Source organism: Ursus americanus, chromosome X, assembly GCF_024610735.1.
Source record: "Ursus americanus isolate L20-20 chromosome X, mUrsAme1.1.p, whole genome shotgun sequence".
NCBI classification, from domain to species: domain Eukaryota; kingdom Metazoa; phylum Chordata; class Mammalia; order Carnivora; family Ursidae; genus Ursus; species Ursus americanus.
In genome coordinates, this window is record NC_142164.1 from 44579502 (window position 1) to 44606615 (window position 27114).

The 27114-nt window shown below is 35.7% G+C and overlaps 1 pseudogene; it reads left to right on the forward strand.

The window, feature by feature from the left end:
* The first annotated feature begins 14661 nt into the window (after positions 1 to 14661).
* On the forward strand, positions 14662 to 15037 carry LOC123794083 (small ribosomal subunit protein uS12 pseudogene; annotated as a pseudogene).
* Positions 15038 to 27114: the final 12077 nt, after the last annotated feature.

A 27114-nucleotide genomic window follows, 5' to 3' on the forward strand; every position in this document is an offset into this window, starting at 1 on the left:
CAATGTTAGTGTTCATCTGTACACATGTGATCAGGCTCAGACATTGTAGCCCACTAGCATAAACCAGAGTCCAGGAATCTTGGAAGACAACCTTCTAAAGGGAAGGGAGCAGTAGTAGAGTAGAAATCATCCTGATGTTTTGAGCATTTGAGCTACCGTCTCACTTATGCATTCACTTTTTTTTTAATTTGAGTATAGTTGACACACAATGTTACATTAGTTTCATGTGTACAGCATAATAATCAGCAACTCTATATGTTATGCTGAGCTCACAATTCTGGCTACCATCTGTGATTTGTGTCCTCCTGACTAGAGCTCACTGCCAAGATGGTGTAGAAAGAGTTAAAGATGAGACAGATCTTGGGAAGTCTCGTTCATGGTTTCTCTCATGGGTATGAACTGCAGAGTTCAGGCACTTTCTACAATTATGATGTTAAGTTTCACGCACTTTTCCGGACATGCCCAACTGCTGGGAGTGGATTTCCACACAGGATTTCCCTGGGGATGAGGCAGGTCATAGAGTATTTCCTGACTGTTATATCTGGCTAGGGTCTCAGATTAGCCCTGCCCTCTCTTTACTCAGCTAATGCCTTGTTATCCCTCAGGTCCTAGATTAAACATCACTTCCCGTGGGAAGCCTCCCCAACACACCCAAGCCCAGGCGGGTAATTGTGCTATCTACTCTGCTCCCACAGCACACTGACTTCCCCTATCATAGTAGCTACAATACTTTATTACTGCTGGCTTCATTATCTTACCCTTTATACTACAAGCTCTAGGAAAGTCAGGGTGATGTCCCTGGGTTTTTGTTTCTTTACCATTGTAATGTGTTACATCTCTAAGTTTTCATGTCTGTATTTTTATTTATGTTCAAAAGTGATGTGGATTCTTAGTGCTGATTTTTGCTATATCAAAGAAATATACTCACCCTTTTATAATTTCATTATAATTTAATTTGATTTAGGTCATACCAAATGAGTTTCCACATGCTATTAAAATTATGGAAACTTATGTACTTATATTAATGAGAAATTCATAATTTTTGACTGATAGGTCGTCATTCTTTAATTTATGTTTTATCTTATAACACCTACCCATAAAGAAAAAAAATTAATACAAAAGATCAAAAGAACATAAATCTTTCATAATCCTACCACACAGCTAATACATTTTTCTTATAATAAGTAATGGCGAGATGAATGACATTGTCAGTTTCTATTGCTAAAGAAGGCATTCCACATTTGTGTTTAGAATAGATTTAGCTCATTTGTGAGTTTGTCCTCCTTGTGCCCCTGAAACCCATATGGGTACTTTTTAGGTTTTTATGAACAGAACTTGATGACGAATTTGATGTGTGTGTACATGAGTGTTCATGAGTGTTTGTGTGTTTCTAGAACCCTTATCTATGTTTCCATATACCCCTTCATTGATAGATATCCTTTGTTTTCTGTTTATCTTTCAGTAAATTTATACTTGTGGTAAAGACCAAAATTAGGAATTTAGGTTGATGAATTTTATTGTTTCCATGCCCTTGTGCACATCCTTAACTATTTCCTTAGGGTACATTTCAAGACATGGAATTGCTGCCTCAAATGGTATACACATGCTTAATTTAATTCCCCACCTGCCACCCAGAAAAGTTGTACCAATTTAAAGTCCATAAACTGGAATTAAGTGAAAAAAAGCCTCAGGGAAGTGAGTAGCATGGCTCTACTGATGTTCTGTTAGAAAGTGCAGGCCTTAGATTCCACTGAGCAGAAGCTTTAAGGTCACAATAACAGTAAATACACCTCAGATTGGTCAGTAGTGAATGGCAATACTAAACATAAGCACATCATGAAGCAGCATGGGGTTAAATAATGGAAAGGGCAAAGGACTTGAAGTCAGTCACCTTGGATTACAGTGGCAATTTGATGAAGAATATAGAAAACTGTTTTTAAAATCCCTGTATTATAATTATTATGAGACAAGTTGTACCCCCAGGCCAGCACCACATTTAGCCAGAGTTAATCCAAGTTCTCTTTGAACCAATGTATGGGTCAGTGCTCTCCTACTTTATCTCCTCAGCAGAAAGAGACTCTTGCGTCCACTGATCACAAGGATCTCCTGAAAGAAGGATATGGCTCTGTTTTATTATCTGAGCACTCATTGCCAAAGATTGCTTGATAAAGAGAAAGATGCTTGGACTTTGCAAGTTGTTGCAGATGCCTGCTCTGAATGCTTAGCACCTCTTTTGAAACCTAAAAGTTAGTACTTTCGTTTTTGATGTCTAAGAGTTAGAAGGGCTCAAACAAATGACTGGGGCAGAGATTGTTGATTTTGGTGCTGGATTGGCCTGGCTTGGTCCCCAAGCGAAACTTCTGAATAGTAAAATGTTTATATAAGGGCCAGATGACTGAGGCAGAAAGCAATCAAGCAATTCCAGACATTCTGCTTTAGACCCTGGAATCAGGGAGCCATTACTTTTCTTACTTGAACACAAGCTCTTCTTTCTTTTTTAGCAGATATAGTTTGGCACAACAGAGTCCCTCTGAAAACAGTACTACTCAGCCAAATGTTATAGAAAGAGGCCTGAAAAATCAGGTTTGTTTCATTGTATTACACGAGAATTTGCAAGAGGTAGATACAGGCATTACATAAAACTGGTTATGAGGGCTAGACTTTCACATTTTACTCCAGACACTCCTAAAATAATTAAAATATTTACAATTAACTTTTTTTTACATTCTTTTCATACTTTACCATATGTTGCTTTTTGTGATTTGGAATTAAAAATTAAGTTTTTAAATGGCCAAGAGATAAATAAGAGGGAAAATAAGAAAAAAAGGATTACCATGATAAACTGAGTTTTACACCAGGCCTCTCTGACTGTTTTTCAAGTAAAATTTCAGTGCCCAACAAAATACCATTTTCTACTCTTTCATGTTTTATGTTTTTCCATAAATATACTCACTATTAAGCTATCTGTATTTACAGTATTCTGAATAAGTGAATTATGAACTGTTTATTCTTATTACATAAAGATCTTACAGTAGAGATTCCTTTGAAAGAGAGTCAAACGCCTAATATTTAAACTATTATTTAAAGTTATTATCCATTATTCTAATATTAAAAGGGCAGAGGCATGAAAACATAAAGGTTTCTGGAATGTCCATTGAAATAATACATCAGAGGATGTAAAAAGGATAAGACATCTTAATCAATCTAGTTTCCTTATTTGGTTAAGGAAACAGAAGCCAGAAGTGGTTCAGTGACTTTTTGATGACAGAGCTGATTTATGGATGAGAAAGGACTACATATCAGAAACAGAAATCAGCAACGATTCTGAAAAACAGGCATGTATTCTCCACTGTACCTGTGATAGACCTCCAACTTGCCTTCAATTTCCCACCACCACCACCACAAATATATCCTTATACATATTCCCTTATTTAGCTATGTAAAATATGACTTTGAGATATACATCCAGGAGCAGAATTGGTGGGTCACTGAGCATGTGTACCCTTGTTATAACTAAGCACTTTAATACTGATCTCCAGAATGAATGCACTAGTATGTACTTCTACCAGCAGTATGACAGGCCCCATAACCCCAAGCAACACTTGGCATTATCCACCATTCTAATTTTTGCTTGTCTATGAGATAAGGGATATTTCAGTTTTGTTTAATTAGAAACTACTAATGAATTTCAGTGCCAGATACTTAAAATACATTCTGTGTAATTTGATTAAACTTTTGGGTTTTTAAAAATTCCTTACTACTAAGCTGTATATTAGTTTTTGTACCATGGTGGGGTTTTTTTTCTTCGTATTTCATGGTGTGAGAAGAGGGTCAAAGTTACATTTTTTAATGAAAAATTTACCAACTGACCCAATACCACTTCCTGAATAATACATGTTACCTACTGGTTAGAAATACCAAGTTTATCACTTTTTAAAACCTTTTTGGGACTGAATTTTTATTCTGTTCTATTAAATTATATCTCATATTTTTCTACCAGTCTTACCAGTTTTAATATTGTTGCTTCATAGAGTATTTTAATAGCTAAAAAGTAACATTTCCCCCATTGTTTGCTCTCTGGAAAGTCAAGCATAACAACAACAACACAACAATAAATGTAACTAATATTTATTGAGCATTTGCAATGTATCTAACACTTTACTTACATTATCACGCTTAATTCTCAGCTACACATAGTGGTGTAGATACTGTACTTATCCTCATTTGAAAAGTGAGAAACTTGAGGTACAGAAGACTCAACTGGTTTGATGTGGAACCTAGTGTCAAACCCAGGTCTTATCACAGCAAGCCCATACTCCTACCCACTATTATATTAAAATGAATTGTATGAAATGGTCAATATTGGGGCATTGCTGACTAAAATAATATCAATTTCTTACTGCACAATCTAGTACACAGCACTATGTATTTTAGAAATGAGGCCATCCCAGAAAAAGAAACATGCCCATGGTACAATAATTGGTAAGGGGTCTGCTATCTGGATCCCTGATCTTCTATCTCCAGTCTTCTAACAAGCAGAGTCATTACCATCATTTATTTTTTGGACTCAGTAGGAAACTGTTTCTCTAATGATCCACTAGAAGGTAATATAAGAGAAAGGAGAGCACACGAAATTAAAGGAAAGAGCATAATTGTTATTTTTCCCTTCACCCATATTTATCAGGTGATCTATCCACAACTCAGAAATAACAATGAAGCTCGCAGATTGTTAAAAATGTATTTGCATTTTCATGTGTTGCTGTCAACATCTTTAAATATTCTCTATAATAAATTGATTATTTAATTTATATTAAAATCATATCTTTAATGGGAAAGACAAGGCATGGAGATGGGAGTAATATCTGTTCAAAGTTTACTGTGTTCTAGACAATACTAAAGGTGTGACAGTTTTTACTTTGCGTTAGCTTTGTGAGTGTACAATGTATTATATCTACTAAAAATATCATTTTTTACAACATAAACAAAAGAAATACACTTTCTTTTTTAAAGATTTTGTTTATTTATTTTAGAGAGAGAGAGAATGAGCAGGGGGAGGTGCAGAGGGAGAAGGAGAGAGAATTTCAAGCAGACTCCACATTGAGCCAGGAGTCCAACACAGGGCTAGATCCCACTACCTGGAAATCATGACCTGAGTGGAAACCAAGAGTCAGACGTTCAACCAACTGAGCCAGCCAGGCGCCCCCACTTTCTTTTATTTATAAAAAAGCATTTTATTAAATAGCTTGTACAGAATTATCCCAATTCTCTTTTCAATTCCATAATTTTTAAAAGGAGATATTCTTTACGCTTTATTTTCTAACTGATGACTAACAAATATAAATTTATTTCTTTCTCTTCTTTTATTCATTCAACAAATACTTACTGTACACATAGTAAGTGCAAGGCACTGCCAGACTAAATCATATCTCCATCACAGGCCTTTTCTTCAGAGTTCCAAGCCCTATTATCCAACTACAGCATAATATGTATTTACATGTATGACCAGGCAAGGACACTTTATCAAGCTAATTCAAATTATATAATCTTTGAACTCTGAAAGCTTACCATCCAAATAGAAGTCTATATGGTATTAGCATGGGGAGAGCATAGGATTTAAATAGGCAAACATGGGTTAAAATCCTGTTCTGCCACTCATTTAAGGTGTGTAAACTTGGAGAGTTTGCTTAGCATCTACAAAACCTAACTCCCTGATCTGTACAAGGGGATTGTAATCCAGGTTTCAAAGCAAACCATATGGAGTGTAGCACACCCAACCATTCTGTCTGAAAATTTAGCACATTAATTTTTTCCCACTCCATCTCTTCTCTTTTTTAATAGATATAACTCTGCCCTGAACTCAATAGCATAACTATATCATAGAAAACATTCAGAAATGTGACAATGAAAAGAAAATTAAACATGTTTATATCATGAATGTGATCCAACATCATTTCTGTATAATGGAACACGTCTGATAAAATTCAATCATTGTGCTTTTCTTAACTCATTTGGACCTTTTAGATTGACATGATGAATACATATGGCTTGGGAGGTTTAGTATTCCTTGAGCTTCAGAATGTTAAGATATAGTAGAAACATCATGCATAACGATGAATCTGCAGAAAGGAGACAAGAACAAGAGTCAGGAATTCTGTCTAGGTCCCAGTTCTTATACCTGATGAAAGGACAAAGCACTCCCAAGCATTCAGAAATGTTGTGAAAATCAATGAGATCCCCATTTTTGCAAGCACTCTGGTTCTCAGAAGGGAAGGAAGAAGCTCTTTTATGTGCAAGGAATCAATTTGACAAGAATTATATGTAAGAAAATTAGGCCTCTAGAGAATAGTCACCCGATATATGTCTTCTACTAATTATTTTTCTTCTATAATTGTCTTTTAAAGGTCTTATCTATTTAAGTGATCTCTACACCCGACATGGGGCTCAAACCCACGACCCTGAGATCAAGAGTCACAGGGTCTACTGACTAAACCAATTTTGTCTTTTAAATGCCCAAGGTACCTGGTAGAATTCAGAGGCCACCCCAGAATATGTGAAGACTGCCCATTAAGGAACAAGCTAAGGGAACTCTCACTATGACTACTTCTTTACACGGTCAGTTCATTTAATTATTCCAGCAAGCCACTGAGATTGTTCTGAAAGAGGGATTATTCTGAGACAGCAGTGTTCTATAAATACACACACACACACACACACACACACACACACACACACACACACATACGTGTTGTTTGTATCTCTGCTCCTAACTACAATTTTCTGCATGTCTTTCTGCATTGCTGCCCTCTTGTTGGGGATTCTCTTTTCTCTCTAAATGTGGGCCTTTATCAAATAATTTAAGCTCACTTTCATGTGATTATAATAAAATCATACCTGAACTGATTCCCTGACACTTCTGACTATGCTGACCCTGACACCAACAGCTTTACTAACAGGGGAATGGATGTACTGAATGTTAATGAATGTTATTTTGACTGTCTGGAACAACTGTACATCCCGTTCTAGAGATGCAGTCATGTCAACAAGGTGTCCAAACAGCTAATATTCAGAATCCTTTCTATTAAAATATGGTATTTGTTTCTTCTTCTAAGTTTTTTTTCCCCTTCTCTTCTCCTTCACTTCTGCTGTGTAGCAAATTGAATCGTAGCAGTAGCGTGTACAGTCGTTTTCATTGGATTTGATAGGAAGGAAGGGTCTGTTGGTGATTATGGAATACTGCAGCACCCCCTGGATGTTGATCAAATTCTTCCTTCCAAAATGAAAGAAGTCAGTCCAGGATATGAAATAATCAGAGAGAAAGAGGCCATTTCATTCCTTTCTTTATGTTTCAAAATGATGGGACCATTCTTACCACTCTCAAAAAAAAAAAAAATCAGTCCCAAGGTATCATATGCAGACATTAGGCTCTAAAACTTATTATGTAGTAGTATCTGTTAGTAACTCCCTGTCTTTTAGAATTTTGAAATATTATCTGAAGCTTGTATCTCTTTTCTGAGAGGTCCCCATGCAGGAGACACTGCTTCATGAGGTAGGTCAGGGAGTCACTGTTCATCAGCTCTTGAGAGCTTTTGCAAACATATACATAGTCTTTCCTTTATTCAACCAATCCAAATGTAGGCAGTGTTTGGTTATCTACTGATCCATAACAAATCAACCCAAGCATAGAGGCTTAAAACATCAACAGTTTATTATTATTGTTTGTAATGATTCTATGGTTTGGCTAGGTGGTTCTTTTGTTTTAGATGGTCTCAACTGGAGTGCTGGTGTTGTCAAAAGGTCAAAAATAGCCTCAGTTGTACAGATTAAAGGTTGATGCATGCTACTGACTGGGAGCTCAGTTGGAGCTGGCAGCAAGGAGACTTTCAGATTTATATAATTAGGAGAGTGGTTTATACAATTAGCCGTCGTGCAGTGTTTCTGGTCCAAATTTATTTATGTTGAACTTTGTACATAAGCAAAATGTTAACACACTCTATATGACAAAAATCATCATGAATACATTTAAAAGCCATAAAAAATCTTGAAAGAAAATATTTGTAAAGTGTATTATAAAAGTGGTCAATATTTTTAATATATAAAAAGCACTTATACACCAACAGAAAAACAGGGTAAGGATATGAACAATTTTTGTATATGTATATGTATACATAGGTGCTAGCGTAATAAATGCAAAGAAATTATTAAAGGATTTTTAGCTCAAAGGATATCTTTGGAAGAAAGGAAATATAGACAGATTTGCCTTATGTATGTCTGTATTATTTAAATTTTTTACAACTATGTATTTCTTTCACATATTGTAAAGAGTTCTGAAAATGACTGGGGATTCTAGGAATGTTTCCTTTACTGAAAAAACTTCCAGATAGGTCTTCATATAAGATTAGAGCAATGATCCTTCCCCCACCCCTTCTTTCCCTCTTTTGTCTGATATATCTAAGTTTCATTTCTGGCTCTAATCAAGAGCTGAAATTTTGCTATGTTTTATAAAATTCCTCCAAAAATAAATATGATTTTTACAAGGAAGGAAAAATATGGCAGGTACGAATTTTCAAGACACAGTAAAGTACACAAGTATACAAGAAGTGTTATTTTGTATACTTTTCTACATTGTAACTGAATCTAATCTCTATTTTGAGCCCCAATTCTGTTGTAAGAAGTATAGGCAGGAAACAACAAATGTTGGAGAGAATGTGGAGAAAGGGGATCCCTCCTACATTGTTGATGGGAATGCAAGTTGGTACAGCCACTTTGGAAAACAGTGTGGAGGTCCCTTAAAAAGTTAAAAATTGAGCTACCCTAGGATCCAGCAATTGCTCTACTGGGTATTTACCCCAAAGATACAGACGTAGTGAAGAGAAGGGCCATATGCACCCCAGTGTTCATAGCATCATTGTCCACAATAGCTAAATTGTGGAAGGAGCCGAGATGCCCTTCAACAGATGAATGGATTAAGAAGTTGTGGTCCATATATACAATGAAATATTACTCAGCTATCAAAAAGAATGATTTCTCAACATTTGCTGCAACATGGATGGCACTGGAGGAGATAATGCTAAGTGAAATAAGTCAAGCAGAGAAAGACAATTATCATAGGATTTCTCTCATCTATGGAACATAAGAACTAGGATGATCGGTAGGGGAAGAAAGGGATAAAGAAAGGGGGGTAATCAGAAGGGGGAATGAAGCATGAGAGACTATGGACTCTGAGAAACAAACTGAGGGCATCAGAGGGGAGAGGGTAGGGGAATGGGATAGACTGGTGATGGGTAGTAAGGAGGGCACGTATTGCGTGGTGCACTGGGTGTTATACACAACTAATAAATCATCGAACTTTACATAAAAAACCAGGGATGTACTGTATGGTGACTAACATAATATAATAAAAATATTATTATAAAAAAAAGAAGATGTGGTCCATATATACAATGGAATATTACTCAACCATCAAAAAGAATGATTTCTCAAAATTTGCTGCAACATGGATGGGACTGGAGGAGATAATGCTGAGTGAAATAAGTCAAGCAGAGAAAGACAACTATCATATGATTTCTCTCATCTATGGAACATAAGAACTAGGATGATCGGTAGGGGAAGAAAGGGATAAAGAAAGGGGGGGGTAATCAGAAGGGGGAATGAAGCATGAGAGACTATGGACTCTGAGAAACAAACTGAGGGCTTCAGAGGGGAGGGGGGTGGGGGAATGGGATAGGCTGGTGATGGGTAGTAAGGAGGGCACGTATGGCGTGGTGCACTGGGTGTTATACGCAACTAATGAATCATCGAACTTTACATCAAAAACTAGGGATGTACTGTATGGTGACTAACAAAATATAATTAAAAATATTATTATTAAAAAAAAAAGAAGTATACTCTCTCAGGGTGCCTCGGTGGCTCAGTCGTTAAGCGTCTGCCTTCGGCTCAGGTCATGATCCCAGTGTTCTTGGATCGAGCCCTGCATCAGGTTCCCTGTTTGGTGGGAAGCCTGCTTCTACCTCTCCCACTTCCCCTGCTTGTGTTCCCTCTCTTGCTGCCCCTCTCTCTGTCAAATAAATAAATAAATAAAATATTAAAAAAAAAAAGAAGTATACTGTCAGTAGACTGAGGGTAATTCAGCATAAATTCAGTTCATCTCATTTTTCTCTGTTAATGTATGATAAATCCAATTAATTTATGTCTCCCCTTCTCATCATATGACATCTAAATTCTCAGAGCTTATGTAGTGTCTTGATCTTTACTGTCCTTGGTGACATCCCCTAAGATATTTCAATTCCCATCTAAACCTATATGGTTTATGTTGCCATGCCGCAACCTCTCATCTTGACCCTGAGACTGGCTCAGGACCACAAGGACTCTTGCTCAGCTAGCTTTTGTGCCTTGCTGGGAACACAAAAGACTGGACTTGTGGCACAACTCTGAGGGATATGGTAAACTCAGTGGATCTACCTGGGCCTTCTCTGACCCTTATATGAAAGGAAGCCATTCCTATTATACCATACCCACATTATGGTGACACCTAGAATTCCTGTGAGGCTATCTTTTCTCAGGTATCGAAACAGGGAGAGGGAAATATCACACGGTAAAAGATATATGTGAGGGGGCAGGAAATATATCATCTTGAATATATTGAATCTATGAGTTCTATGAATTCTATTGAATCTATTCTATATTCATCTATGAATATATCGTATATTCATCTTGCCACATTTACTACCCCTAGAAAATCTTTTTCCCTCACAAAGAAAATATATTTCTCTAGACATCACCACTCAAAGAAGGTAAGAATAAAGTTGCTGTACAAAATTTGTCTACAATAGTAATTCACATGTGCAAACCAACAAATAGGTGTTATCCTCAGGGTCCCCTTCTGTCAGGTGGATAAGGATGGATACTGGATATATCCCCCCCACCACTTCCTTTTTTTTAATAATAATTCATTTAAGGGTGGTTACTTGTTCTTCCATGCCTAACTGCTGCCACACAAGTTATTCTTACTTACCCACACCGATTCATCATTCGGTGATGTAATATAAGTCCCCCACCTATGGAACTTAAGTTCCAGCCTCAATTGATTTACCTCACACTAAACCGATTGAGAAAACCCTAAGATGACTGAGTTTACCTTCAGCTGGCAAGATTGCTTTTTTTTGCAATAGGTAAAGTGGAGTTCAAAATGCATAGATTAATTATATAAAAACAGATTTCTTTACCAGTTGAATTTTATATCCTGGAAATTTGTACCCACTAAAAATAATAAAAGTTATTTCTAAAGAGATGATGAAACAGTTTGTATAGTACGATCTCAAATACTTTGAAAAATGGATAGGCATAGAAAAAATTAGATGGGCACACATTTGCTTTTACTTGCTAGTGACTCTCAAAATCTATAATTCATCCAATAATTCATTAACTCAAGAAGTATCTATTGGATATTATTATGTGTCAGTCATGGGAAATCCAATTTCATAACTTCATCCCATAACTTATTTCTCCTAAAGTCCAAATTCATATAGCAAATTCCCTACTACACATGCCTATTTCAAGAAGATAAATATTTATAACCAACTGAATGTCTATGATCTTACTTGGACTGTACCAAACGAGTTTAGACCAACTTTGGCCCTGCATCCTAAAAGTTCACCATGAAGGGAGGGCCATATGGCAGTGTGGAGAGAGCTTAGGCCTTTAAGTCAGACATAACCGGGTTAAAACACCTCCTCTGCTTTTTATTGACTGTGTAAACTTGGAATATGTAATTAACTTCTCTGAACTTCACGGCACATATTTGTGACAATGTGAATATTAAAGAGATCCTGGTGTCTACTGTACCACATTTTAGAGCATAGAGAAAAGGTAGGTAAAATGCCTAACAGAGTTTCTGGCCCATACTAGGCACTCAGCAGAAGTTTACTTCCCATCCCATCCCCTCCATTCTATAGCAGAGATGGTGTTGTCATAAATGCAACAGAAAAACCACAGACATTTACATTATGTAGCAAACAGTACATTATTTGTTATTTTTGACCAAACCACATAAAATTGCTGATGTTCAGTCATTTTTTACCTACAAAAACAATGATTTCATATCTTTCAATCTAGTAGAATGAATTGTGTATTGAGTTCAAAGAGGGGAACAATATTCATTCTTTTTCCTTTGACTTCCCCCTCTTTCTATATCTAAAGGTAAACATTCGGAAAGTCCATAATATGGATGTTGCTGCTATCCTTTTAGCCCCAGAAAAATGATGGGAGCACAAAGCTACAGTGATAAATCTGCTAGGCAGGACGCTAGAGAGAGGGTCAGAAGAGCTGCCTGGATTCCAGAACTGGAAGTATCTTGATGATAGGACCTTCAGTGAGTCACTTCTCCTCTTTTAGTCTAGACTGATCACCAAGAGGAAATCGGGAAGCCTACCCAACCACCCTGGAGTGCTATGGAAATCCATAAGACCCAAGCTGGACAAACACTCTGGGTTTTCAGATGGAAAGATCTGTTAGGGCCAAGGAATTATTTTAACAGAAATTAATTTGCATGAATAACAGAACACTACATATTAGACACTCAAGTGGAAATTATCTATGAAATGTCAACAAACACTTATAAAACACAAATGAGACTCAGATGGACATGGATCCTGCTCTCTATAGAACTAAGAAAACTCATATGAACTCTACCTGCTAGTGCGCTGTAAGATTTCCATGTGCCATCTTTAATACTTAAAGTAAGCCTATGAGGCAACATTATTATTTCAATTCTTCAGATTAGCATTCTTACATTTCACTAATTGAATTTTATAGTATGTAAGTGGCAGAGCCTATAATTCACATCTGTCCTTTCTATTTCCCAATCTGTGCTCTTTGCTTTCCAAGACATTGGCATGGGGCTAATTCAAGTTCCTGGAGTGTCCAGCCTTAGTCTCTTAGTCCAATGACAAGCATGACATGTCTATTATCAACACCACCAAGAAATAAAAAACACTGAGTGAGTACTTGTGGGCATATGACACAGCATGCAAAGGGAACAATGTGAGCAAAGACACGGAATTCAAGAGAACATCTGGCCTCGTTGAGAACTGGAACTGGGCTGCTGGGGCTGGACACTGCAGAAAGGAGTTCTTTGGACTAAGATGGTCCTATCAGTCAAAAGCGCGATTATCTATCTCAGGCAACAGTTTAGCACAACTGCAGAATTGTGGAACATGTCCTCCTTGTTTCTCTTCAAACGCCCCTAGGTTAATAATGGGCTGGGTGATGAAAGCCCCACCAGTGGTAAAGTATGGTAGTGGCTGTCCAGAACAAATTTTGCTGTTTATTTCTCTGTGTGGATGTGTGTATGTGTGTGTGTGTGTGTGTGTGTGTGTTTCTACATAGAACAGTGCTGTATCTTCCTCTTTCTTTGTCATTGCCATTCTTGCCAAGTTTCTCTTTTGTTCTGTAATTCAGAGCTTTGACAAAAGAGTTAAGGCAAAATTTAGATAGATACAGCAAATTGTATTTGGCCTGACTTCTTTGGCAGTTCTGTATAATATGTCCTTGATGTCAATCTTGCTGAGTGAGGAGTGGACCCACAAAAATGTTGATAGATATTATGTTGACAAGCTAAGACATCTGTCAGATGACACATAACATTTTAGAGATATAAATTCAGGAATAAAAGGGAGAGCTTTAAGGCCAAGATAATGGAGTTTTCATGTAGCTAATATTTGAATTCTGACACTCTATTTAAGAAAAATGGAATGTTTATTTTTTGTTTTTCTTTATCTAGAGTATCCCTCATCATTCATTCATTCATTTACTCATTCATTCTTATATTATTCCCAATGTTGGTACTATCTAGCATTCAGTTCTTTCCACTGGAGGTTCTGCTCACATTTTGTTGATGAATTTGAGTTGCTACAACAGCCCTTGTATATTGGTATCATTTTTCCTTAACAAATTCAAGGAAGGACTCCAATATTTAAAATGGCCACTGAGAGAAAGAATCCTTTTCATTTCTTCATCTCTCTTCCAAACTCACTCCTACAAACAACTCCTCTGAACAATCCTGGCAGTCAGAGACATCATTTGCAGACATTAAGCTCCAGACCCACCACCTGTCCCTGCTGTGACTCATAATATAAACATAGACCCTCTGTGTAGCCTGTTTCCTAGAACTTTAAAATATAACTCACAGCTGGTGTCTCCCCTTCTGGGAGGCCCCTGTGTATGAGAGGCCCTTTCATAGAGTGAGCCAGAAAGCTCATGGTCCAGAAAAGCCTTGCATAAATTTTCAGTCTTAAGAGCCTTCACAAGCTTATGTTTTTCTCTAAATGTACTAGTATAATCTGAAGCACCATTTCTCCCAGACCCCCACAAAGTACTAAGGGACATCCCCATTATTCACTTCAAGCTTCTGCCACAGAGATCCTGCCCCTTCTCACCCTCATCAAGAGGCAGTTTTGCTTCTCTCTCTCTCTCCTAGATATTTGTATTCTGTTAGAGCCCTCAGGCCTCAGTCATCCATATCTGTGAATTAAAGGCTTCTTGCCACAATGACAGAATGGCCACATTCAATTGCTTCTCATCCAGGTTTGATACTATGTATTTTTGTTTGCTTACTTTTAAAATATTCTTTGGAGCTTTTTTGCTCAGGCCTGTGGCACCAGCAGGATGGGCAAGTGTACTGGTCTTCGTACTGTCAGGAAGCTCCGTAGTTACTGACAAAATCAGAAGTAGCATGATAAACAAGACAAAAAAGCCCATTTGAGCACAACCTTGAAGGCCAACACTTTTGAAGGAGCTGCCCACGCAAAGGGAATTGTGCTGGGAAAAGTAGGGGTTGAAGCCAAAAAGCCAAATTCTGCCATCGGGAAGTGTGTCAGGGTCCACCTGATCAAGAATGGCAAAAAAAATCACAGCCTTTGTACCCAGTGATGGTAGTTCGAATTTTATTGAGGAAAAGGGTGAGGTTCTGGTTGCTGGATTTGGTTGCAAAGATCATGCTGTTGGTGACATTCCTGGAGTTCATTTAAGGTTATCAAAGTAGCCAATGTCTCTCTTTTGACCTTATGAAAAGGCAAGAAAGAAAGACCAAGATCATAAGTTTTGATGGTGAAAACATGACAATAATAAATTTTCATATGCCAAAAATAAATAAATAAATAAATAAATAAATAAATAAATAAAATATTCTTTAGAAAAAAATAATGGTTATATGAATCTCTTAAACCTATTGTCCCTAGGAAGACTAATTCATTTAGAATGAAGATACTAGTCCCCAGGCTTGCATAAACAATTTCAGAAAAATAAAGGATGGGCAAAAAGAACAGAAGACCTAATATAGAATTTGGCAGGCTGACCAAGAAATGGACCTGCTGAAAGAATTATATTGGTTGGTCTGTATCTACTTTGACCACCTAGCCTGGGGAATGGCAAACTTTTTTTTTAGTAAAAGGACAGATAGTGAATATTTTGGTCTTTTGGGGCTATGCAGTTTCTGTCTCAACTACTCAACTATGCTGTTGTAGTGCTAAAGTACTGTGGGTGTGTTCCCATAAAACTTTATTTATAAAAACAGAGGGTGAGCTGAATTTTGTCCACAGGCCATACTTACAAACCCTGATAGCAGATGGTATAGTCCATAAGTACATGTACCTGCATATTTAAGCAATCAATACTCAAATCCTAAATATTAGTTGAGAAATATGGCTCTTATTCCTCAATTCAATGCCTAAACAGAAATTTGCATTTCCTAATGCTTGGCATCACTCCTATAAAGAACTCTTCAGTGTAGTAACAACACTTAGAAGTAATATTTCAGATCAGCCACCTGTTTCTGTTGCTACTGTAAAATGCAAACATAAATAACCTTTAGATTCACTTTCTAGTTGATAGTATTCTTGCCTCCTTTTAAACTATAAATGTGGCTAATATGTTAATGCCAGAAAGAACCTCAAATTTTGAATGTCAAAAGAAGAATAAAATGAAATTAAGAGATAATAACAATGATATAATTTTTTGTTCCTTCATTATTCCAAGATGTACCTAACCACACTACTATAAGTTTTGCTCTCAAGTTGGGGAATCCTACCTTTAACATTTAAACCGACTGGGCACTATTTATATCATATTGTGTAGTTTTTAATTGTTTGCCTTTCAGAAATTGATTTTCATTCAAAGTTAGAGGGAGAGGGTTTGCTTTCACAGTCTCCCAAAGAGATGTTACCCCTCCTTTATTTTAATCTTAAGCAAACCTTATTTTCATCTTGAGTATTCATTGATTGTCGGTCTGATCATATTGCCCATGTTGGGCCAGATGGATACACAGTTCTCTTAGATCACTTTGCTCTAATTTCCTGGAGCTGTGCCTAAGTTCTGTAATGTGAAGTCTTATATAGTATGAGAACATTGTTAGGGAGAACCTTCTGGTCTCTGAATCTCCTGCCAAGAAGGTATCTGCTGATATATCTCTATCCCATCAGTTGTTTGGTCATCTGTTTGTTACCAGTGGCCCCATGAGTATTGGAGTTAATCAGCCTGAATATATAGTCCTTTGCAACAAAATTCTGCCTACTGTCTGTGTACCAGGCTTCCTCTGATTATCTAGTAGGCTTTCTCACTAGAGTCCTGCATTTATCCACAAGGATGTTGTATAGTCTGGTGCCTCACTATGGTCATCTTCCCTTGCAGACACCCTCTCCTTAAAGGGCAGAAATCCAACATATCTTAGATATGTTTGGGTCATTTTATCTCTCCTTTCCTCTTCTTGAATATTTCTGAAGTTCTGCCACTTCGTGAATCAAACTTATGCCATCCATTCCTTAGTTTTCTACCAAAAATGTCTTTCTCCATTTTCTGTATGACTTCTGAAGTCTGCTGTTTATTACTGCTCCTATTGTGTCTCTCGGAAACAGTTTGTATTTGGATTTTTTTCAGTAAATGCAAGTGCATTTCAGCCCTGCCTCCATAGGATTACTGCTGGTTTCCTTTGGTTGTAGAACTGAAACACAGATCCTTCATAATACATGTAGTGATTATCTCCATCTTTAGTCCCAGAGTTGGATAACATCTGCCAGTAGATGATTCTTCTTCTTCTTCTTCTTCTTCTTCTTCTTCTTCTTCTTCTTCTCCTTCCTTCTTCTTCTTCTTCTTCCTCCTCTTTAGAGAGAGAGCGTGCACGTGAGTGGGGCAGGGAGAGACAGAGGGAGAGAGAGAGAGAGAGAGAATCCTCAGCAGTCTCCACGCTCACCATGGAGACCAATGTAGGGCTCAATCTCATGGCCCTGAGATCACAACCTGAGACGAAATTAAGAAATCATATGCTTAACCGACTGAACCACCCAGGCGCCCCAGTAGATTATTATTCTTAAACTCTCAGATTGTATGCTTATTTCCAAATTATTTTGGGGTTTGGGAAAGCACTCCACTGTAGCTCCCATGTATTTCTATTATTGTCCTTATTTTTCATCTTCTTTTAAAAAATAAATAATTGATGACAAGCATATGACCAGTTCCATCAAACTGGTTGAGGAAATGGTTGTACTTTCCTAGTCACCAGAAGCAGAATTTGTGCAAATATTACTCTAATTACCTGGTAGGTTTTCTTATTGCAGGTCTCTGTTCAATCCCGTCTTTCAAGGCATGCTCATTGTCATCCTTAATGCTAGTTTCCCTTGCAGAGGCCCTTTCTCTCAGAGGATAGCAGGACATTTTGACAAGGCTGATTTAATGCAGCTGTTACGTCAAGGCTTCTTCAAAATGTCCATGTTGAATGTCAAAAGAATGTTTTTGATTACCAAACTATGTATGCAACAGCCATCCCTAACCCTCACCCTATCCTTGACCCTTTCTTCTAGAGAACAGACGAGCTTTTCTCCTAACATTTTCCACTTTCAACGTCTGTGGTCAGTAAGTCTCCATGGGATCTGGGGCTGTTTTCCAAACCCTCTTTATTCAGTCAGCTTCTCACTGGAAAGTCTTACATGATATTTCCCCATCGTTCACATCTTAATGAGACTGCTGAAATTTCTCCTGCAACTGATTTACATAGTCCAGGGGATTTATACTTTCCCTTTTTTACATATTAGTATTACCTAAAATTCATACTTTATTCAGATTTTACCAAATTTTACTTAATCCTTCTCTGTTCCAGGATTCCATCCAGGATTCCACACTACATTCAATTGATATGTTTCCTTCTAGGTTTCTTTAGATTGTGACAGTTTCTCAGACTTCCCCTGTTTTTGATGACTTTAAAGGTTTTAAGGAGTACTGAAGAGACATTTTGTAGAACATCTCTGAATTGGGATTTATTTTTTTTATGATTAAGCTGGAGTTATGTGTTTTGGGGAAAAGGGCCATGAAGGTAAGATGTTATTCTTATCACATCATAGCAAGAGTTCATGCTACCAACACGATATCACTGTGGACATAAACTGTGATCACTTGGCAGAGGCAGTGTTTGTCAGATTTATTCACTATAAACTTACTCTTTTTCCTCCGTTCTATAATGTACTATTTGGAAGGAAGTCACTGTACACAAGTCCTTCTTAGGGTAGAGAATTATGCCCATTCTCCACAACTTGAGGAAGGAGTTTCTATATAAATTATTTGAAATTCTTCTGCAGAGGAAACTTGGCTATTCTTCTCTCTTTGTTTATTTATTCATTTACTTATTTAATCATTTATTTTAATATGGGCTTATGGATATTTATCTTATACTTTGTTACAATCCAATACTATATTACTTATTTGGCCCCTCAAATTGTTCTAGCTTTGGCTATAGGAAGCTCTTTCAGTTAGCTTCTGTGCCTTTTGACATACTCCCACAGTTGTGTATGGCATTTTGTTTCATTTGTTTCTAGTTCCTCCTACTTTGTGGCAGTATAATATGGTACAAGCTTATTTTGTATATACGCACCCCAGTCCTACAATTAGGCTTTTCTTCAAAGATGCTTGGCTTCTTTTATTTGGATGATAGTGCTAGAAACCAAGAGCTTCTATAAGTTAGTCTGTGTCCTCCACAGAATGAAAGACTTTAATTTTAATTTTAACAAAGTTTAGTTTATCATCTTTTTACTTTCATGCTTTTTGGTGTTATATATTAAAGGTCATCACCAAACCCAAGGTTACATGGATTTTCTTCTATGTTTTCTTGTAGAATTTTAACAGTTTTTAATTTTACATTTAGGTATATAATACACTTTAAATTAATTTTGTGTAAGATATAATATCTGTGATTAGGTTCATATTTTTATATGGACTTCTAATTGTTCCAGCACCATTGTTGAAAAGACTACCCTTTCTCTATTTAAAAAAAAGTATTCAATTTATTTAAAATAAAAAACAAAACAAAACACAAACAGTTCACCCATGTCTCCCACCCCATCCTGTGCCTCTGGCAACCACTTTTCTCTTTTCTGTATGTATGAGCTTTTTTAAAAAAAATAGATGATAGATAGAAGTATATATATATATATACACATTTTGGTTGTGTGCAATTAGTTCCCTTTTGCCACATCCTTGCCAACATTTGTTATTTCTAGTTTTTCTAGTCTTGATAATAGCCATTCTAACAGATGTAAGGTGATATCTCATTGTGGTTTTGATTTGCATTTCCCTGATGATGAATAATGTAGAGCATCTTTTAATATGCTGTTGTTCATCTATATGTCTTCCTTAGAAAAGTGTCTATTCAAATAGTCTTCCATTTTCTGATCGGATTGCCTGGTTTTTTGCTATTGAGTTGTATGAGTTTTTTTTATGTGTGCTGGATATTAGCTCTTTATCAGATATATGATTTGCAAATATTTTTTCCAATTTAGTAGGTTGCCTTTTTATTTTGTTGATGGTTTCCTTTTCTGTGCAGAAGATTTTTAGTTTTATGTAGTTCCACTTGTTTATTTTTGCTTTTGTCACTTTTGCTTTTGGTGTCTAATTTTTAAAAAATCATTGCCAAGACCTATGTCAGGGAGCTTATTGCCTATGTTTTCTTTTAAGAATTTTATGTTTTCAGATGTTATGTTCAAGTCTTTAATCCATTTTGAGTTCATTTTTGTGTATTGTGTAAGAAAGTGGTTCAGTTTCACTCTTTTGTATATAGCTGTGAAGCTTTCCCAACACCACTTATTGAAGGAAAGGTTCTTTCCCTACTGTGTATCCTTAGCTCCTTGTCGTAAATTAATTGACCATATATATATGTGGGTTTATTTCTGGGCCCTCTATTCTGTTTCACTGACCAATGTATCTGTTTTTATGCTCATACCATGCTGTTTTAATTACTATAGCTTTGAAATGTAGTTTGAAATCAGGGAGAATGATGCATCCAGCTTTGTTCTAAGATTGCTTTGGTTATTCAAGGTTTTTTATGGACTTACACTTTCTTATCTATTTTTTCTTTTATTTTCTGAAGTAATGTCAATTCTTGAAAATGGCTTTAGATACACTTTCCACTGCCACCAAAGTGTGGCCTCACTCCTTTAAAATGTCACATAAACTTTCTCTGAAATTATACTCTCATCTATACTTCATGAAGCCAGAAAAGAATTTACAGCATATTGAATGCATTGAGTATTATATAACCTAGACTTCCACTAACAGACCCTAATAATTTCTGATGAGATTACATTCTCATTCTTTAACTTTTTATTACACAAATAGTACATTTTCATTATAGAGAGTCAGAAACACATAAAAGCAAAAAGGGGAAAGCCACTCTCTTCTACTTCCCATTTAAAAATATTATTAGTATTTTATGTATATTTTCATTAATTTGAGGGTGCATATATACACTTACATATATTTTTTACAAAACAATTACAACTTTGTTGCAAGATATTTTCTCACTTAATGTATCTTGGACATATTATTTTCAGTACAAAAAAACTTCTTTACTTCTCTTTAGATCTGTGGAGAATTTTATTATTTTAAAGTACTATACTCAAATATAACTATCTTTTCTTCCATTGGTAGAGATTTCGTCATTTTCTGGTTTCCAATATTTTTCAGTGTTTCACTCGTGTAATTTTTCAGTGTTGTAAGTATTGCCACAATTAATTTTTAAGCTTGTGTGTTTGTATATTTAAAAGGGGATTTTTGTAGGATAAATTCCTAAAAGTGGGCTTTCTGAACCAAATGATATGAATACATTTTATTATAGCAGATAGTGCCATATGATCTTCTCAAAAAATCCAGCAGTTTATGTGCCTTCCATACAGTATGAAAATACTTGTTTTGCCACATCCTGAATAGTTCTGGCTGTTATTTACATTTTTCATCGTTGTTATCCTGAGAGGTACAAAAAGTACTTTTATTTTTACTTGTAATTTTTAAGTGATTAATACTATAGAGTATCTCTTTAAATTGATTTTCTCTAAATCTCTTGTTAATTTCCTTTGATAATCTCTCTGGATGATCTCTCTGGTGTAAAATGTATGAGATATTTACATATTAAACATATTATCCCCCTGATTGTAACATATGATGTAAATATTTCATTACTGTTTCTCATATGCCTTTCAATGGTGGTTTAGGCAATATAGAAAACATTATTTATTTATTTTCTGATTATAAAACACACCTTATTGTAAGATATTTAATAATAGATTGATATAAATTCAAAAGTGGTTTTATCAGTCTATAGATTTTTTAGTGCTTTAACAATCCTTATATAATTGAGACTGGATTCAAAACTGGTAGTGACCAGAATGAGGACTGCACTAAACTTCTGACAGTCTGTGGGTAAATATCAGCCCATTGAGCTTCAGACTCTATTTGATATTAATTCCTTACTCCGTCACTTCCTAGCTGGGTGACCTAAGTCAAGGAACTTGACTTTTAAAGACAATGTTCTCAGCTACATAATGGAGATAATACCTACCTCAAAAAGTTGTTATGAGATAAAATTTAAGTACATTATGCACATTAGCTTTTTTTTCCCCATGCCATCTTTTCTCTTTCTGAAGGCCCTTTACGTGTATGATCATGTTGACCATCCAATCTATGTGGCCCACAGATCTGGGTTTCTAGTCTGAGAGACAGGATTGGTAATACACCACTGATATCAAGAGATGCTTATTCATTCATTCAACAGATATTTATTGAGCACCTACTATGAGCCAAGCATCATTCTATGTGCTAGAGAGACAACAGTTAACAAAATAGAAGAACATCTTACAGCTTATATTCTAACTGTAGAAAATATACAATAAACACATACCTATTTAAAATATTTTAGAGAGTGCAGCACTTGAATGTAGTAAAGAGAGAAAATTATGGTTTGGATGTTCAAATTTTTCAGAGGGATAAGCACAGCCCCCAAAAACATGATTCAATAAGCAAACAGAGAGTTGTGTGGTGTCTGGACAGCTGTACCTATCAGAGAATATCTATATATTTCTTTTACTTTTGCTCTTGCTCTATGAGTATTCATCAATTCAAGCACTCAATATTTACTGATTGCATACCATGAGGCAGGCACTGTTTCAGGCACAAAAGATACACAGAAAAGAACAAGATATACATGGTCCTCACCCATCTGTATGTTACTGTCTAGCTTCTGGGTTAGATACATAAAATAAAACAAAATTTTTAAAATAAATAAGTAAAAAGCAACAATAAAACAAGGTAAAGAACACAAAAGAACATAAAACAGGGTAAAGGCTAGAAAGTAACTTTGGACTCCTTTAGGTTAGATGGTCAGAAAAGCACTAGCTGAGAAGACGACATTTAAACTTAGCCTTGAATGACAAGAAATCAGCCAAATGAAGATCTGGTAGAAGAGGTAGAAGAGGGAAAACAAAAGGAACAAATGTGCAAAAGCCAGAAGGCAGGAAAGGAAAAGCCTGTGGATATAGAAAATAATGGAAGGAAATATACCAAAATAGTAGTTGTTAGTGGGTGGTGAGATGATTTGTTACGTACATTTTCTTATCTAAACTTGATCATGGTTTCAACAATTTCATAAATGAGAGTAAATTACTTTCATAAACATAACAATCCATTAAAATATTAATAGTAAGAAGACATGGAAAATGTAATCTAGAGGAAAACACATAAGCTTTGAAGTCAGACCCAGGTTGGAAACTCCAGCTTTGTCAATTACTCATTGTTGACCCAGGGTGAGACACCTAACTCAAAGCCTCGGTTTTCCAATCTAGAGAATGGAGATAATAGTTCCATGTATTGCACATGTAGGGACACTGGCACGGTGCCTTGACCAGAATGCAAACTCTTAAACTTACTAGTCATGTGATTGTCAGTAAGTTCCTCATCCTCTCATAAACTTAGTTTCTTAAGCTATGAAATTTTATATAATAATGTTGACCCTTCAGGACTGTCATAGAGGTTAAATGAGCCAATGTATTACAAAACGACAGCATTATATCACTTTAGACACATACCAAGTGATAAATAAAATTGGTTATCTATGAATGGGAGATTGGTGGTAATTTTTATTTAAAATTGATGTACTACCCAAACTTTTAAAATAACCATATATTTCTACTAAAATAAAAATTGCCTTCTTATATCATTTAATGGTTTAATTTTAGCTCTACAATTTTGTCCCACAGAAATATGTACACAAGTTACAAGGATGCTTACTGTAGCATTGTCTGTAATTGCAAGTATTTGTAAACAAATATCCATCAATATAGGAGAGTTCCATAAATTACAAAAAATCTTTGCCATGAAAAAATGATTAATCAATTTTAAAAAGAATTAGGAGAACTATAATATGGTCCAACATGGGAAATGGACCAAGATATAATAAGTTACAAATGAGGTTTTGAAACAATTATGAATAATATAAGCCCTTTTTCACCAAAGATTATTATTATATACAGTATATTAGTTTTGGCATAGGGGAAAAAAGACTGGAAGAATAAACACTGATCTGTAACAATCCTGATTACAGGACTTCTCCATTTCTGTACTATATATTTCTAAAATGTTTAGATTGTTTAAAAAGATATAGAGTTGTACATAGAAAAAGAAAATGTATAAAGGAAAAGGTGACTAAATGCTAGCAAGAGATCACTTAGGTGTAAAGACTGAGTTATCCATTTGATTCTGCAACGATGAAGTTATTTATGACCTTAATGAGAGCAATTTCATAAGAACAGTAGTGATACAAACAGGCTGGAAAAGGGGAAGGTGAGAAATTGGAAACAGAAAACGTATATGATTCTTTCTGGTAGTTTGGGTAGGAAGGGCAGGAGAGAGAACAATAGCTGGAGATGGGCGTAAGGGTAAGGAAAAGCTTTGTTTGATTTATTTTTTTCTTTTTTCCTGAGAACAATCTGAGCATATTTAAAATCGATGGGGACATGCAGTGGAAGAGAGATTGAAACTATAGAAGAAATTGAGAATAATTGATGGAGTAAGGTCACAGGAGAGAGGCAGTAGGGAAAAAGATCCAAAACAAAGGTGAAGGGCTTAACACTAAACAGAAAGTAGAATGAGATGATAGAGAGAGTTCAGAAGTTCAAGAACACTAGAGAAATTCTGCATGGTCACTGCAAAAATTCACTGAGAGACAACAGCAGTGAAACACTGAAGAAACATTGGGCACACCTAGACTTTGAGAACAAATCTTGAGATTATGTGATTTTTTTTTCTCAGCAGCACTCACAAATAATATTAAGAGCAAAAAAAAAAGAAAAGTGGATTGATTCTTCGATGGATTGAATTTTTTCAGGTGGTTTTAAATCAGGATAAAGAGGCAAGAGAATTGAAGAAATTGGCTTGTCAAAAAAAGGGGGGGCATGTGTATAGGGCTTGTGGAAGGACAGAACATGGTACATTTTAGGTCCTACAAATGATTCATGTGGCTATTGTGCAGAGAGTTTTTAAAAAGTAATATGAAATAAGGTTGGAGAAAAAGAGCATAGAGGGCCAAGAAAAATAATTTGGATTTTATTTTAAGTATGACTGGAATCCATTGAAGTGTTTAAGAAGGGTAGTGACTTGAATAATGTAACTTTTCAAATTATTTCTCTGGATGGAAAATGAATCAAAAGCAAGATTAGATAAATACACTAAAGTCAAAAACAAGACAGGCATCCTCTCTTTGCCATATCTACTCAACATTGTACTATAAGTTCTTATCAGGGAATTTAGGAAAGAAAAAGAAATAAAAGTCATCCAAATTGGAAAAGAAGTTAAATGATCTCTATTTCCAGATGACACGATCTTGTGTATTGGAAATCCTAAGGAATCCACAAATGAACTATAAGAATTAATAAACAAGTTCAGCATGGTTCCAGACTACAAGACCAATAAGCAAAAATCATTTGTATTTTAATATGCCAGCTATGAACAATCAAAAATGAAATTTAAAACAATTCCATTACAATAACATCAAGAAGAATACAATACTTAGGAATAAATATAACCAAGAAAGTGCAAGAATTGTACACCGAAAACTATAAAACATTGATTTTTTAAAAAATTTTTAAAGATCTTATTTATTTATTTATTTATTGAGAGAGAGAGAGAGAGAGAGAGAGAGAGAGAGCACAAGCAGAGGGAGCTGCAGGCAGAGGGAGAAGCAGTCTCCCCATGGAGCAAGAAGCCTGATGCAGAACTCGATCCCAGGACCCTGAGATCATGACCTGAGACGAAGGCAGACGCTTAACCAACTGAGCCACCCAGGCGTCCCTATAAAACCTTGATTTAAGAAATATTTAAGAACTTAAGAACATATTTGCAAGTCACATATCTGCAAAGGGTTTTGTATCCAGAATATACAAAGAACTCTTAACAACTGAACAACAAAAAAACAAGAAAACAACTCAGTGTAAAATGAGGGAAGATTGGGGGCAGGGTTGCATATTCCTGACCATAATAATGCTCTGTTCAAATGGTTTATCTCTCCAATTAGAATGCATTTCTAAGGGAGAAATAATGAATGGCTGCTGTGAACTTCCTCTGAACCTGAGCTTTCTCTGAAAAGAACTACTGCATTTGTGTTAGTGGCTTCTATTAGGCATCTGCTACTGCACTTTAAATAGATGCCATTCCCAATATTAATATGTATGGCAAAGCACTTTATATAGGTAAATTCAATTGAACATACAAGGCATTATTTATTGCTGAAATTCAATGAGTTAAAGATAAAAAAAATCTATGGAATAATTAGATATGTCAATAGATTAAAGGCAAAAAATATGGTCATCTCAATAAATGCAAAAAAGAAAAAAGACAAAATTTCACCAATAATCTTGACTATTAATACTCAATAAACTAAAACCCCCAAATACTACTAATATAAAATTAGCACTTATTATAGTAATAAAAACCAACTGAATTCAGTTTTTTAAAAAAGAGAAAAGGACTTGAATAGATATTTCTCCAAAAAAGATAAACAAATGACCAATTAGCACATGAAAATATATTCAAAATTATTAGTCATTAGGAAAATGTATATTAAAACCACAATGAGATACCACTCAACACCCACTAGGTTGGCTATAATTAAAAAATGGACAATAAGAAGTATAGACAAAGATGTGGATAAACTGGAACCTTCTTACATTGCTGATGGGAAAGTAAAATGGTACAGCCACTTTGGGAAACAGTTCGGCTGTTCCTCAAAATTTAATCAGAGAGCTACCATATGACTCACCAATTCTACTCCTAGGTATATATACCCCCAAAATTGAAAATACATGTCCACACAAAAATTTGTATTTTATTGTTCATAGAACTATTCATAACAGTTCAAAAGGAAGTAACCCAAATGTACATCAATTGATAGATGGATAAAAATTGTATATCCATACAGTGAAATATTATTCAGCCTTGAAAAGGAATGAAGTATTGATATATGCTACCGTGTGGATGAACTTCAAAAACATTATGCTAAGTGAAAGAAACCATATTCAAAGGGCCTCATATTTTGTGATTCCATTTATATGAAATGTTCAGTGTAGACAAATCCAGAGAAACAGAAATAGATTGTTTTCCAGGAGATGAGAGGGCATAATGGAAAGTGATGGCTAATATATACAGAATTTTGGGGGGGGGGGTGATGAGAATATTCTGATATTAGTGATGATAGGTGCAAAGCTTTGTAACTACACTAAAAACCACTCAGTGGTGGAACGGTGTTTATTTTATGGT